Source organism: Grus americana, chromosome 8, assembly GCF_028858705.1.
Source record: "Grus americana isolate bGruAme1 chromosome 8, bGruAme1.mat, whole genome shotgun sequence".
Taxonomy (NCBI): Eukaryota; Metazoa; Chordata; class Aves; order Gruiformes; family Gruidae; genus Grus; species Grus americana.
Window position 1 is genome coordinate 18049758 of NC_072859.1, and position 15865 is coordinate 18065622.

General features: G+C 43.7%; 1 protein-coding gene across 6 annotated transcripts in view; it reads left to right on the forward strand.

The window, feature by feature from the left end:
* The first annotated feature begins 2246 nt into the window (after positions 1 to 2246).
* The window catches only part of ZNF644 (zinc finger protein 644), an 83946-nt gene continuing 70327 nt past the window's right edge, over positions 2247 to 15865 (forward strand). Inside the window, exons 1-2 of one of the 6 annotated variants that reach the window (XM_054833166.1) lie at positions 2247 to 2680; positions 5274 to 5455. The gene's annotated coding sequence lies outside the window, so the exon portion shown is untranslated. The remainder of the gene's footprint in view (positions 2681 to 5273; positions 5456 to 15865) is intronic. The other 5 variants (XM_054833168.1, XM_054833167.1, XM_054833165.1 and 2 more) reach the window with 5 other exon arrangements.

Genomic DNA, 15865 nt, shown 5'->3' on the forward strand with positions numbered 1-15865 from the left:
GTGCTTTTCTTCTGGAAGAGCAGATCTGAGGACCAGAAAAGTTTATGAGTAACTCTGACTTCTGCTGTTGACTGGATTTAATCTGCCTTAATGCTTTCCAAAGTAGCTATATATTCTCCTTTAGGTTGTTTGTCACTCTGAGGCTGATTTTAAAAATGTATCATCCAATTTCAAGGTTTCACGTGTTAGCACTGAAACATTTACCTATCCATTAAGGTAATTATCAAAACGTTTGTATTTGCAGCCCCAGTTAATTGTAGGCCACAACTTTTGATTACTCGAACCCATGTGAGAAATTGTTTCCTTTCCTGGAGTGGGATGATGTAAAGTGCTTTATCTGTATTCCTCCAAACCCTCCCTTTATATGTTCTGGACATGCTAGGCTGAGACAGTGTCAGGTGCTGTAGCTGCCTGTGTATTCACTGAAAACGCTGTGACTGCAGCCATAGGAAGAGCTGGTGTCAGACATAGAACCATCATGAGACAGGCCTGCAAGGAGAGTCACAGGGGTCTGGATCAGGGAAGGCATACAGCAGCCACGTGTCCAGGGTCAGCCTCTTCGGAGCAGCTTGCCTCGGGACAAGGACAACCATCCATTCCCCCAACAGGGTAAGGGGCTTACTAAGGAAGCCTCTCATAGATGTGTTTTCATAAAAAAGTCCCTTCCATAACTTTTAATGTGGGAGTGGGGCATCTGGCCTAACACTTCAATTCATCTTCTAACTAAAAAAACATAGGAGGAAAAAATACTGGACAAAGTATTGCCTCCTTTGGAGGCACAGCTTTATAAATCATCTGTTGCTCACATAAAGCCCTGAGGCTTTTGGAGCAATGTATACATGTTAAGTTAGGGACATTCCTCACCTTTGTTGCCTGTATTTTGCCCTGTCTCTCCTCTGGACAAACTTTATGCAGGTGCTATGTTTCCTACTGCTAGACAAAGTTGTGCTGACTGGCCAGACGTTTTTGGAAGTTAGTATGACTGGAATGTGCCTGTGAAGACACAGGAACCTAACCAGTAATGAAAGTACTCACTGAGAGCATAGTTCTGTGTTAAGCATGTTCTGGGAGAAGAGCTTGTTGATGCTGCTGAGCTCTGCTCCTGCCCTGTGCCACCCAGCTGCTGTGCCCATCCAGTTATGCTGGAGGGTTGTGTGAAATTAGTTAAAACAAATGTGTGAGTAATCCCCACCCCACCTTTTGAGAAGCTTGTCTCTTAGCTCTTGGCAATGCTGTTATTGCTAGGAAAAAGTGCATGTGTGCAAAGAGCAAAGCAGACCAAAATGTTATCTTTCACGGTTATATCTCACTCATCCTTAAATTGGAAAATAGCCTTTGTTTCATGTATATGACAAGTGAGCTACATAGTATTAATAAAACAGACATCCTAAATCCTGCTTGGAATTGCCACTGGCAGCTATTAATGTATTTTCAACTGTATTTTTTATTTGTAGCTTAGTAATAACTCACCAAGATGTAGTTCTGCTTGTTAGCTTTGGAGGAGGTTGAAAGTGCTTGGGATGCTCCAAGATTTCATCCCAGCTCTGCAGCCTTCCACATTGCCTTGAAACTGTGCTGGGTTTTGTATCTCTAGTGAGGGAGCTGGAAAAGAGCAGCATTAAACTTACATTTCCAGTTGCAGCACGGATGGAATGAGAAATGAGGTCTTTGCCACCGAGTGGAATGGGTAATAAAATTTCAAGCACTGGCTAACATCTGTAAACAGCACTGCCTTCCCACAGACTCTGACGAGATTTCATAACACATTTCTTTAAAAAGGTCATTGAGGAATACAACCCCCAGGATGCACCGCACACTAAGTGTTTTAATATGGCTTTCACATAGCCCTCACATCGGACATTTCCCCTTTTAATTACGCTCACAATCGCCGGCCTGAGGCATATTGAGGAATCACCCATCTGCCTTGCAAAAAACTGTGCGCGGAAGCTAGCCATCATTTCCTACGTGGTGCTGCGCCGTTCCCTTCCTGCATACAAGCGCGTGTGCAAAGGCGCTGCCGGGCCGAACGCTGCCGCACAACCCGCTCCCTGCGCTCGGGTTCGGTGCCCGGGCCCAGGGGCGCCGTACGGGGGGAACAGTTCGGCAGATACGGCGGGCCGGGTCGGGTGCAGGCCGCTCGGCTGCGGCGGGGACGTCACCCCCCCCTTTCTGGCGGTCGTCGCCATGGAGACGGGCGGGCCCGGCCTGCCGCTCGGCGGGCGGGGCCGGGCCGGCCGGCCGGTGCGGGGCGGCCGCCATCTTCCCTCCGCCTGCCAGCGGGTCGTCGGCCCCGCGCGGGCCTACGCCTCGGTCCGGCTGTTGGCTTAAATTAGCCGATGGCGCTCGCGTGTTACCGTGCCCTCCACTTTAGTGTTAGTAGCACCGGGTGCAAGGTGAGTTTGAGGTATTGCAAAGCTTATGTTGTAACCGAACCATGGTGTATTTCACTGTGTTTATCCAAAGACATCTCGGGTCACAGCACTATGAGATGGCAGAGCTCTCAGTGGGAAGGGCTGCCACAGAGACTTGCCGGCTGGGACCCTGGGCCGCTACTGCTGCCTCCCAGGTTTCAGGGGGACCTGCTGGCCGGGCATGCAGCTGGCCTTGGGCAGGTTTTTCCGGACTTAAGTAACTGAAAAAGACACCATCCCACCAATGCAGTCACAGAGGCCTGTGAGAGGTGAGCTGGGAATTGGTTAATGCAGGTGGCTGTTTACTTGAGGTGGCCTTTAGGCCTTCTGAAACATGCAGTGACTGCTGCCCAAGTCAGATGTAGTGCTGGGGTCACTTGTACAAAAATACAATTTAAAAGCAAAGGTGCTGACTATACTATAGCACTGGCAAGAGCTGTAATTTTAAATGGGGAAAAGTCTAAGTAGCAAGATGGCCACTGTGGGCTTGAAATGTGTTTTAACAAAATTGATTAAATAAGGGACTGATGTGCTGCAGAGGGAAGGTTAGCATACCATCTTCTCAGGATTTTTCCAGATGAGGGAGTCATGTGACCCACCTGGGAACTGGAGTTCCCTGATGACTTTTTCTTTGTCATTCTCACCGGTTGGGTGCAAACTGAGCCAGCCAGGAGGGGAGGGCCACCATTTTGCCACCTCCTTTTCCAGCCACTGCATTGCACTCACTGCTGCTGCATAGAGCTGTCTTCGTGTGCGTTTCCTCTCTGCGCAGAGGCCATCTGTGTGTCTGCCTGCCCCCCGCCTGCTCATTGTTCTTTACCATGTGGAAAAGCAAAGAAGGAAAAGTGCCTTTTCTTCAGTGTAGAGATAGGTTATGGGATTTATTTATTTTTTTGGTCTCGGAATTTATTATCTCCTGAAACGAAAACTGCATGCCCAAAGCAGCTGTTGAGCTGACCTCCCTTCCCTACATGTGCGGCCCCAGTTGCATGCCAGTGGGGGAAGTGAGAAGTGGTGAGGCTTTGCTTTGCTCTACTCTGTGCTGCCGTGACTTTGCTTGGTTTGGCTTTGTGGCTGGGGGCTGAGGGGCCAGTGGTGACTCTCAGCCTGGGCAAGGCTTGGCTGTGCCTGTGGTTGCAGGGGGGCTGCATGCTGACCCTTCCCTACAGGAGAGCTGTGTCAGCATGTGGACTGATATCTATCTACACATTCCCTTTCAGAGTTCATAAGATGTTAACTTTCAAAAGGGAGGTCCCCCTTGTGTATTTATGTCAGTGATTTTGGGTTTTAAACTATTCATGCATGAAAAATGACTGTAGGAACTGTATACTCCCATGTGTGAATAATGACTACATGGGAACACAGATTACAGCAGTTTTGCACTGAGACTGCTGCAGTTTACGTGCTCTCTTTGGGAACGTTATGAAACGTTTTTAAATGCTTGTGCATGTTAATGCATTGATTTCAATCAGTCTTTTTTTTGTCCCTTTTGGATTTGTTCAACTTAACAGCTAGCGTGTCTCATGTTTGCTCTAAGATATGCCTAGCAAATCAGGCAAATTAAAAAATGTATGCAAAAATATGGTGCTATGCACATGTATCAGGTTTATTATTTATTAATGGACTCCAATTTCCATACGATAGCCTACTCTTTTTTTTTTTTTTTACTTTGGCTCAATGGATAGTTTATGCCAATTACATGTAGTTTAACAGCTTTGGAATCTGGTTTTGCTTTTCTTATGCATAAAGACATGGATTCTGTTTCGAGTTTTAATTAAACTCTGCACTGACTTTAAAGATTCTATTGTCCCTTTTCATTTAAATAGGATTTTTGTTAGATCTTTAACAAGACCTCAGTGGGGTAATAAATCTAAGCAATTGTCCTTATTAGGAGTAGATTATCCTCAAGAGATGGAAAGTCACAGAAGTAACTAAAACCATTTGTAGAGACTGAACTAAGGGGTTTTTTTCTTCTTAAACATTAAACAGACTTGCGAATTACTTGCTTGGGCACTCAAATTAAATTAAATGATATTTTGTTTATTTTTCACATTTTCAGTGTAGGCTATTTGCATTTACTTAAACTTCGAGTTTCGTTGAGCAAAATTTACTCCTGGGTAAGGATCCTTACTTTCAGTATACAAGCTGTAAATGAAACTCAGTATACCCTGCAGTTTCTTTTGTTAGCAACTTTTGCAACACTTGTAATTTGTAGGACCCACAGACCTAGTGAGTGCATTCTTAATTCATCGTATTTGCCACAGCAGATGAGTCCTGGCTGAAGAATTAGTGTTCTGTTTGTCCCACATCCCAGCGAAGTAGAACTGCAAACTATGTAGCAGTGTGCAGTTTGTCCAAAGATCTCCTCTGATGCTGGACTTAAACTGCAAGTTCTTAGTCAGAGAAAATTTGCCATAAAACCAGCAGTTCTGTCTAAGTTTGCCCTTCAGGGGTTTACATACTGCTAGGAGATTAAAGGGGATTTGACTCTTAATGGCTCTTTTTGTTTCAGCTGTTTGCTTCATTGAGGGTATTCTGCGTTCTGCAGGTGCTCAGGCCTTGCTTTATTCCAGATTTTAATCATAGGTTGGCTTCTGATGGGACATGGCCTCCTTTACACACAGTCAAATCCTGAATTTCTGCCATAGGTTTGATTCCCAACTTTGTTACACACATTGTAGCGCCATTTTTTTGAGCAGGCAGTTATTTGGATGCTCCATTTTGTGCTAGCAGTTTCAAGATGCTCATTTCTAGGACTTAGTTCTACACAGAAACCAACAGGCAAAGGCAGAAGTGTTGCTCAGGGACATCCTCACAGTAAGATGTGTTGTGAGACAGGCATTTTTTTTCCACTGGCTTCAGTTCCTGCGCTGACTGAGCTGCTGCCCTCTGCAGAGCACGCTGCAGGAAGCTGGACTCCAGGGACACAGCTGCACGTGACTCACCCACGTCCGCCTCCACCGGGAAGGAGCCCACAGCCCTGCTCAGCAGATGAAGACAAACCCTTCTTGGTTGCTGCAGCTGCACCAGCTCTCAGCCACCAGGTATTTAATGTCTCGAAGCTCGCCTGTCTGTGGGCTCCTCTGTCCCTGTCCTGCAGGCCGGCATCTCTGTAGAGCCAAGTACTGTCAGCCTCCAGTCTGCTTCTGCTCCCCACATGGTACTCTGCTGTGTTTCTCTATTAAGAGACTTCACCTCAACCCTTCTTGTCTTCTCAGTGACACTGTAGTGATACTTTGGGGCAGAACAAATTATAGTAGAGGAACATAGGTCATAAATATTAATTTATAATTAGACATTTGCTGCATATTCTAGGCAAAATTACAGATTTTGAGCCTTCATCTCCTGCTTTCCGTATTACTCAAATTGCCAAAGATTTTGGCATGGTGAGTCACAGAGGGAGGTGGAAAATCTGGTGTGAAGTGAGATAATGTAGTTCTTCAGCATCATGGCTTCTCCATGCCCTGATAGGAAACTTAGAAAAATAGAAGGTGCTGAGAGCAGATAAGTCACCTGGTTGCTGCTCTGCTTTTGGCATAAAGCCGGGGGAAAGCGGGTAGAGGAAATGCACGCCCTGGCTTTTAAGCTCGGATTGCAACTCTTCCGTCCTCCCAGTGCAGTGCACATTCATAGAGTGGCAAACCTAGGCTGTGTCCTGTTGCTGATTTAACTTTTAATATGACTCAGCGCACAAGATTAAGAAGTGGCTAAGAACACTCAGCCTTGGGGACATATTCTGGGGGAATTAAGAGATTCTCCATCCTGTATTGTGTGGCAATTAGACCTGATTTAGGCAATGCCGTATCTCAGACAAAATCCGTGGGACGTAGTTTTTCTCTGGATTCTCATCTGTATGTGGGATTTTCCCTCTCTTTTTTCCAGCAGCAGGGCCAGGAGCTAATCTGTTCTTGGCTCTGCAAGGTGAGATTGAGAGGGCCCACCTCTGCACCTTGCCAAGAGATAGATCTCCTCCTTCTTCCCTCCACCCCTCTTTCTGGAGACATATGCTATAGTAAAAGGCAAGTATTGGGGCTCTGTGCTGCAGTATGATGGTGACTGTGTATACAAGAAATGCAGGGCTAACATTGCTTGCTGATGTGCATGATCTGACAATTAAAAGGATGCCTTCTTGCCTTGCACTCTGAAGGAGTGTGTATTGCTGTCTAGTGCCACGTGTATGCCACAGCATCAAATGTGGCTAGATGCTATTTGCACGTTGGCTGTGCGATCAGCCAGCAGGCTCTCCCCTGTTCACAGCAACCTCCCTGGAGGGGGAACGGGCTGCTCAGAAGGTCAGGGGGGTACCTGTGCATCACAGGCATGAAAAGCTGCCCTCTTTCTGCCCTGAGGCACAAACCTGCTTTCACTCTGCGAAGCAGAGCAGAAAAGCTGGGGTCCAACAGTGATAGGTATTCCTGAGTATCTGCAAGATGAGGGTGGCATGTGAGTATAAGAAATCCAGTTTGCTTCTCAACATGAGTAGGTGAAGTTTGGGTAGGAAAGTAATGGGAATGCTAAATGATTGCTGCTAACACTTACTAAGATGACAGCAAATCTCCTCTATATTATAATGTTCAACTTTTGAGACTAGATTGAATCTTACTTTATTAAAGAAGGTAGGAAGCCCAGAAGTAGCTCTTTAATCTTCAAATGGAGAATACAATTTTGAAATCTGTTATCTTAGGAATGCAATAATCAAACAGCGTAATAACTGATGTTAAACCTACTTTGAATGTTATTTAAAGTAATTCTCAGATGGAAACAAAAGTTGGTAGGATGGTGTCAGGTTCACTCGGACATCTGCTTTGCTTATGCGTTGCCCACGCAAGGAAGAGAGGTTGATCAGCATGTATTTTCTGGCTATATGATTGTTTGAGAACTATCAAAGACTAAAAAGTCATTACATGATTCATAAATACTTCCATTTGCTATTTGTTCCAACAAAAGGCTGTTGGAACTGTATCAGCGTTATTTTGTAAGCACAGCTCTGCCCACGAGGAGTTCACTACGATGGGTACCCAGCCTCCCGTGTCTTCAGGAATCTTTAGCCTTAGAGAGAAAAGACCTGTTAGCTGGTCTTTCCCCCACTACTGCTGAACTGTTCCCCTTCGCACATTTTTGATCTCCCCTGCTCGATCAGCACCTCATACCATGTATACACATGTCCTGTTGTTCTCCACACTAATGCTCTCCTGTTTTTCCCAAATATTGTCACATTTCCTTTCTCCTTCCCCTGTTTTTATCTCTCTTTGCCCATTTGTATAACGCATCTGCTTTATTTGTTGTTTTCAGCTTCTAATTTAATACCATTGGTGAATTTCTCAGTCTCTCTGCAGATCATTAAAAAGAGGCTATGTGGGACTGCTTGTAAAAGAAAACGCTGCATTCCCAAGATAGGTTACAAGCTGGTGTGTATCAGTACTCTTTGTTTTGGAACTTTTAGCTTTGTTTAGTTCTTTAACAGATGCAAAATGATCTCTGGATCTCTTGTTTGCCACTTCAATGTGAGAATACAAGGAACACAAATTCAAAAGTTGCAGGACTTGAAAGGACCTGTGCAGCCCTAGGGAAAGGGCAATTTGCCATGTAAGCAAAACAAAAAACCAAATTAATGAAATCCCAGCCCAGCCACAAAACCAGTCTGTCCCCAGCCTGTGGGCAGGTGAGGGAAGCCCTTTCCTCCTTCCAGCTCTCTGTACAGTCTGTTTCAACCCACCATTGTGCTCAGTGGCTGGAGAGTTGGCAGAAATAGATGTGTGCCTGAAATACCATCAAATTGTGAAAGGCCGAGCTGGCATGCCTGTGGTGTAAGGTGAGAGGAGTTCTGCTCTTTATTGCTGTTTTGGTGCTGCTCCTGCAAGAAGCCAAGGATCACGTGATTGCTTTAATCCAGCGAAAATCTCTGCGGCTCATGCTGCCAAGAGGAGCATTTGTGTGCTGTGGTGGGTGGCAGGGTTAGATGAGGGAACAAATCCAACTGCAAGCTACCACGTTGCCTCATCAGGTCGGCCTGAATGCTGGTATTGACACAAAGGAGGGAGTTGTTGGGGCAGGAAGGGAAGGTGGGCTCACGCAGACTGAGCAATGTCACCACAGGGTCAGCGGAGAGTGAGGCTCTTGGTGCCTGAGTCCCTCCCCGATGCCTGATTTTAGGATGTGGATGGCAGTGCTGTTCCTGTGAGGGCTGCATATGTCAGGTGATACCGAGTGTAAATCTGTGCCCAGGTTTTAAAGCAGCATTGGACCAATAGACCCATCCCTGCATTTTCCTTGTGCTCCCAACTGGAGTTTTTCACTAGGAAAGCTCTTGTTCTCAGCTCTGCGTTAGGTCGGGGGAGATGGTCTCATAGCTCTGCATCTGACTGGGTTAAAAGAATGGCCTTGCGTAGCAGCAGGATTTCTGAAAGCGCCCTGCAGGCTGCATCTCCTGGCACAAGCTCCCTGTGCCCTTGGTCTTCCTTGGCCGCAGTGCAGGAGGCAGTGCAGCGTTGCCCGGATGATAGTTTTAACTCTTTGTTACCTAAAATTCAGACAGTGTCCAAGCAACATGACAGTAAATAAACCCTTTGTACAGAGTCACATCCTTCATGTTGCCCCTGCTACTAGTGTTAATAATGTTGTGTGCACCTCCCCAGGCACAGACTGGGGGTTAAGGAGTGTACAGTGTTCCTCAGGGGGCTGGTAGCAGCAGTGAGTGTTTGAGACTGGATAGATAATACCCACTGGTGCTGGATGAACTTACTGTCAGGTAACTATAGATAATGTTTAGCTTCGGTCAACAGCAGAGCCATAAACTGAAACAAATAGTTCAGTTCTGGTTACTTTTTCTAGAGGGGATGATGCAGAAGGAAATTGAATTAAAGATTAACCTTGAAATGAGCTCAAGCCTTTTTACCAACCACTTAGAACTTTAAAATACCTGATATTAACAAAAGAACCTATTTAAAATAATGGTAAACTGCCATCTGCTGGTAAAAAAGTAATGCACATAATGAACAAGCACACTTTCAAAGTGATAAACAATTCTTTTGTATTTGACATGCTACAGTCAAATATATACATGACATGGAAGCTGCATATATTTATTTTACTGTTTTTCATCTCCATTTGCATTTTCATATAGAATATGCTAAACAGATGCCTATAACATAACTAACTTTAACGACAAGCGCAGAAAACCAAAGACAATAAGAATAAAGAATGAGGACTAATAAAAGCAGATGAGCGATCAGGATGGTGACAGCCTCCAAATGTGTCCTATTTACATTGCTAATAATGAATCACAAGCACTGCCTTTTTTGATCCCCCCTGTAGACCCTCCCGTATGACCAGAATTGTAGCACTGAAAAACATTTCCTGGCTTCTTCAATTTGATTTTTTTTGTGTGTGTGGTTCCTTAGTCAAGCTTGTAAAGGAACTGGGTCTTTAATCGTTCCTGATTTAAGTAGGTCATCTTTGCCAATACAAGATGACGAGATTTTTGTATGCCAGGTCAGCTATTGAAAGGATATGGAAAATACTTATTACACAAATATGACCAGAGAAAATAATTTAATAAAGGACCACTCCCAAATTATATGGCGTTACACAACCAGTTTCCATAAATCACAAGTATGAGTGCACTACAGGGAAGAGACTATCAGATTTCATGTTTGTATAGTGCTTACCAAGTAGGTGTGCTGAGCATGACTGGGTCCCTAAGGTGCTGCTGCACTATAAATAGCGGTATTAGCGTGAATTACCTCCAGTGCAAACATCAGGCCACTTACCTTTTTCATATGCATGCAATTTTCTTTTATGATTGTGGTTATTCCAAACATAACCCATTGTTTTAGCAAACTGATCTTGTCATAGGAAATGTTTAAAATGGGCAAAGAAAAAATAGGTCAGTTCTTCCTTTGAAATCAGAGAGAAGTGTGTATTTGTAATATTTTCCAGGTTTACTTCCTTGGAGCAGGTTTGGCAGGTATGAGAGGAAGTTAAAGATTTATTTTTGGTGCTATGTACCAGATGTCATACCTGCTCTTCTGAGACAGTTGCTTTTATCTCCAGCAGTACCTGCTCTAGTAGCAATGAAAAAAGTGACTTGGATCCCATTTGAAGCATGTAGTGTGCACTGTTCGCATGCCACTAAAGGAAAGGGAAGGCTTGTTTGGGAGACTCCAGGCAGAGTCTTTATGCGTCATCATAAAGCAAACATGTTTGCATCCCTCTCAGCAGTGTTTTTGCCTCTTTGAAGAAGTGATGAATTCATGTGCCCAAATCCAGGGCTTGTGACCCCAGCACAGGCTGCAGTTCTACAAAGACATCCAGTTTGAAGCGCCCTTGTATTTATGGGGTCTCTGCACGTGGTCCATTTTGTAACATCCAGGTGGCTTTTTGTAAAGGACCGTTTCTGGAGAATCTGTGGTGCTGCTATGCATACTCCATTCACACTGGTCTTAATCAAATGCTGCTCAGCGTCTCGCCTGATGAGGCCCTGCTTGGTGGCAGAGGAACATTAAGAATACAGGGCCAAATCCTCAGCTCAGGAAAACAACACAGCTTTTTTTTTTTTGACTTTTAATGTGTGGAGGATCTAGCCTGTGGTGCAGGGTCACAGGGGCACGTACACCCTGCTTTGGGCCCTGTTTACTGAAATGCTCCAATAGCAACACAACATGATCAAAGGGAAACAGAGCCAGGGGAGCAGTGGTGCCCATGGATACCTGTTAACAGGCGGGAGCTGAAGCACACAGTTGCCATCAAAGACACTACTGTCCTCTACCTTACGCTGCGGCACTTCAATCTCCCTGCTAACAGAACTCTGCCTTCCAGCTGAAGCGTGACTGACGGCTGAAATAACAGTCCCAGTTTATTCCAGGTATGCCACTGACTTGCATGACCTACAGGAAGGTTAAGGTAAAGGCAATCAAAGCAGCACACTCCTGTAGCCTCTAAGGGCTATAAAAATGGAAACATAGGAAACAAGCTAGTAGATATGTGAAGGAAAGAAATGAGGATGGGGGTTCACTGTTCCCCACTAATAGGCTAAATCAGGAGTTCAGTGGGACTGAGATTTGACCCAACAAGAGAAAGGAGATGAATAAGAAATGATCAAAAGATAGAGCTGGTATTTCCTTCATGTTATGCTAGAATCATTCTGTTCAAAAAGTCTCCCGAACCATGGAGAGCTGGGGTGGGCAGGGGTGAAGAGGTGGGTTATGGTGATGGGAGAGTATTGTCATTACATAAATTGGAGCGGTTGAGGTCTGTTTAACTGTTTAATGCCATATCCCATTTGTCATTTCTGAGCTTATTTTGCTGTGGGATGGGGGAATCATACTGACAGCACAACTGGTTGGTTGGCTGTTTCCTTTCTCTATGTTTCCAGAAAATTAAGCACTGTGTCCTGCCTATGCTATGTTGAAGGCAAAGGGCTTTTGATGGGTTTGCCATCCTTTTGGCCAACACTTAATCCTGTTTCCTTTTCATACTATCCCTCCTGTACTAAAATGGAGTGGTCAGGCTAAGTAACAATAAAGCTATTAGTGGTTTACCAAGGAGCAGGTATACCATTAGTCAGTGGCTGGTTTCTAGCAAAGTGTAGTTGTCAAGATGAATTGAGATCCTTGTCTTTGCATGGTGGACTCGGAAGTGATACCTATCAGTTAAGTGCTGTTCAGAAAGTAATAAAGCATTCACTTTAAAAATCAAGAAACATGAAATAGATATTATTTCACTGGCACAGAGGAGGGGGGAATGCTAAGAGAATCATTTCATGGCTGCACAATTGTTAGTTTCTGTGAATATGGTGACATTTAGAGACCTCCGGTGTTAATTTGAAATAAACAACAAAATAAGACTCATATGCTATATGCTTGTCAAAGCCAAGCATAGCAATCAGTTAATATGCTTATCAGTCAGGCAGTGTGTACAGAGATATTCTACCTTCACACTGTCTGCTGATTGGAATTGGGCCCACGAAGAAGCCAGGTGATTAATCTGCAGGGGTTTATTTTTTCTGAACTGTTAATGTCCTCTGTTTCAGAGCAACAACCCATGGCTCATTAAGCAGGGAAGATTTGAGTGCAAGTGTGAAGGGCAGCACACAGATTCTCCACACATCTCTTGTTTGAGCCTTGGAGATTAGAAAAATGAAGTATTGGAGTAAGTTTGTCCTGTGCTGGGGCTGAACCAGTACTTTCTGAAAAGCAATGGTACTGTTAGAAAATATTTATGTATTTCAGTCAACAGGGATAAAGAGCCACAAGGCTCTTGTAAGGTGGTAGTGGACACTTGGTACTAGCCCAGAAATGCACAGCTGCCACTTCAGCTGACCTGCTGTGAGAATCATGCTCTTTTTAAGTCTGTTGCTCCATTTCTTTGGTGATTACATCTCTCTCTTGCTGTGTTCTTTCCACCCGTACTGCTTGTGTGCTCCTGGCATCAGATGCTGAGAAAGCAAATGGGGCTACTGAGTCCAATGCCTCAACAGAAATGCAACAGGGGAAATACTCACTCTCAAAGATTTTGCAATATTAGATTAATCTTAAGGGGATCATCTTGAGGTTATTAGCCACCATTTGTAGTCTGTGCTGTACCTGATTGTAAAATTAGTTTCTGTCATCAACTGAAATATTTGAAAACATGTTGATTTAGGGAGGTTTTTCTGACAATATGGTGTTATGTAGGCATTAATTAATTTATTAACTCTAGTAACTTTATTGAGAAATAGGGAAGTATTTAAACGTTTTTATAGATGGGGAAACTTAAGGCTGAGATACATATTCTCATGTCTGCTAACTAGGCATTTGGCCTTGCTCACTTTCACTCAAGTCTTTTCCTCACCTGAATTCTTGGTCATGGAGCAGCTGCGTCCTATGCAGCTCCTGGCACCTCTCTGACTGCACCCTATGAGCAAGTCCACGCTGGGAGGGAGGGTAGCCATGAGGATGGGTTATTGTGGAATAGGAGCGAGGAAGATGAGTGAATGACCATCTTGCTCCAGGCTGTGAGAAAGATGTGCCGAGCTCCCACTTTGAACCTGGGAACCAGGAAAGGAGAGCAGCTGCATGGTAGGGAGCAGACTGAGTCTCTGTGCTTCCCCTCACACACGTTCAGATCAGACAAGCAGAGACAATAAGGCAATATTGGGAATACAGACTAGAGTTGCAGAATCATGGGCCCAATCTAATAATTTGTTGGCTCCAGGAACAGGAGACTGTTGTAAACTATTGTAATTATCGTGGACAACAAGGTCATTGGAAACAGAGGAGTGCTCAGTATGACAAAACAAAACAAGCCTCCTAAAAAGACCTCTCAGTCCTATGGTGCAATATTTCCCTGCTCTATGGGCTGCCCTAAATGTAACTATTATGTTATTAGATATTTGCCCATGATCTGAACGTCCACTGAGCTGTGGAGATACAGTGACAATGGGGAAGGATTGAGGATGCTTGTGAGAAGGAAAAGCAAGCGGGTTTCAAGGGTTTTGGGGCTTTGCTCTCTGCTGAACATCTCCTTTTTTTTTTTTTCCTTCATTTTTCTCTCCCATTATGCTTTAAAGTTCTGCTATAAACAATTAGAGGAAATTTAGCAATAATATTGCCTGTGGAGACTAGGAAATTAAGAATACATTCTACATCACCACTTCCCTTTGTCTGTCTTTTTTATCTTGTTTATCTTTGATCAGCTGCAGATGAAATAACCAGCTAACTGATTTCCCATACAGGGCTGCCACTCATGCTGATGAAACTGCTGACATGGGAGCATGCTCTGTAGCAGTCTATCAGTATCCATTTCTAATTCCAATACACTGACAGATCACTCAGGGAGACTAAAAACTCTATTCTGAAGTGGAAAAGAAACTGCAATTTCAATTTTGTTTTGATTTGAAATTTTCCAGCTACCTATCAAGACCAAATCCTTGAGCTATTTACTTAGAGTAACTGAAATACCCCTATTTGAAATAGTGGATATGCAAGATTTAGCCATTAAAGAGTTGGGGTAAAATTAAAATCCCTTTCAATAATAACTAAAGTCAGAGAAAATCTTTCAAGAAAATTAAACACTTGATCAAAAAGAGAGAAGGGTTATTGTCGAGAGCATAAAGATTAAACAGGAGAGTTGTCTCACAGAATAACCATCAATGATAAGTAGCAGGCAGTTAATAATATCCCTTCAGGGATCTTCTTTTCCTCATGTAGGTTTTTGGACGAATACAATATTACGTTTCTTATAGTTAAACTGTGAGAGCTTCATGTCATTCCAGTGTAGCAATAAAACTTCAGTGGAATAAGGACAACTGGAGAGGTTGGGAAGGAGTGACCCAGAAGCTGAAACAGCAGGGAACAGTGATGGTTCTCTCCAAATAACTCTCCTTTTTAACCCCCAAATTCTGAGACCTGTTCTCAGTCTCTCTGCCATGCCTCTTTTTTCGTATCCACAGCACTGTATTAGTGATGAGATTTTATATGGTATTGTCCCTCATTATACAACAGCTGAAAACAAATGAGAGACCAAGTAGACTAAGGGTGTGATTCCATGTTGTAATTAAGAGCTGTTTTAAAGCTTGAACATGCAAATGGTTGAATTGGCAGAATTAAAGGGATGGTAATCTGCAGCCAGGGGAAGGCACATAGGGTGGAAAGGATGGGGGCAGGAGGATTCAGAGAACCTCTCAAGCCAGCTCTGCAGCTGGAGAAACTGTAACATGAAATGGCTCCCTTGATCTCTCATTTTTCTTCTCTTATTCTCTCCTCCTATGTAATTACAATAATAAATCTTTTTGTTCCTTAACCATCTTGTGGCCATTGCAAACATTTAAGAATTAATGCAGTTCTCACACATGATGCACATGTTCTGCATGTCCCCTTGTGTCCCTCCATTTATTCATTTATCATGTACACACAAAATTCCCATAAAATATTAATCTGAAATACAAATCTCTCTTTGCATCCTGGGAGCATTTGCATATAGTAATGTTAACGAGATTATTAATTCTGCATGCACAGTCTGTGAACTGCATACAGGGCCAAATCTCTCTCAGCGACTATGCTGAAATCAGTGACAATTTCAGAAACATTATTTTCATATTAAAAATGCTGAATGGAAAGTGACGATTTCCTAGAACTGAAGTATTGTCCTTAAAACTCAAACAAGGGGATTTGAAGCTTAGTTTTCAATTTTTCCTTCTAAGAATTCCTCTCTGAAAGGATTTTTAAACGGTTCTGTATTTCTGCCCAGTGGTTCCTAATAGCTTAGTACAGTCTGGAAACAAAAGGATTATTTTTTTTTAACAGTGCTGTAATCCATGGGGAATCTGAATGTTTCTTTTGCATTTCCTCCTTGTTGGGAACTTCAGGAGTAGCTACACTTCTGCCAGTTGGGGCTAGGTTGCCCTGGAAAGAGCAGAACGTGCTGGTGCAGGTGGACCAAAAATAATTAAGTGAGGCTGGAAAGAGCATCATTTT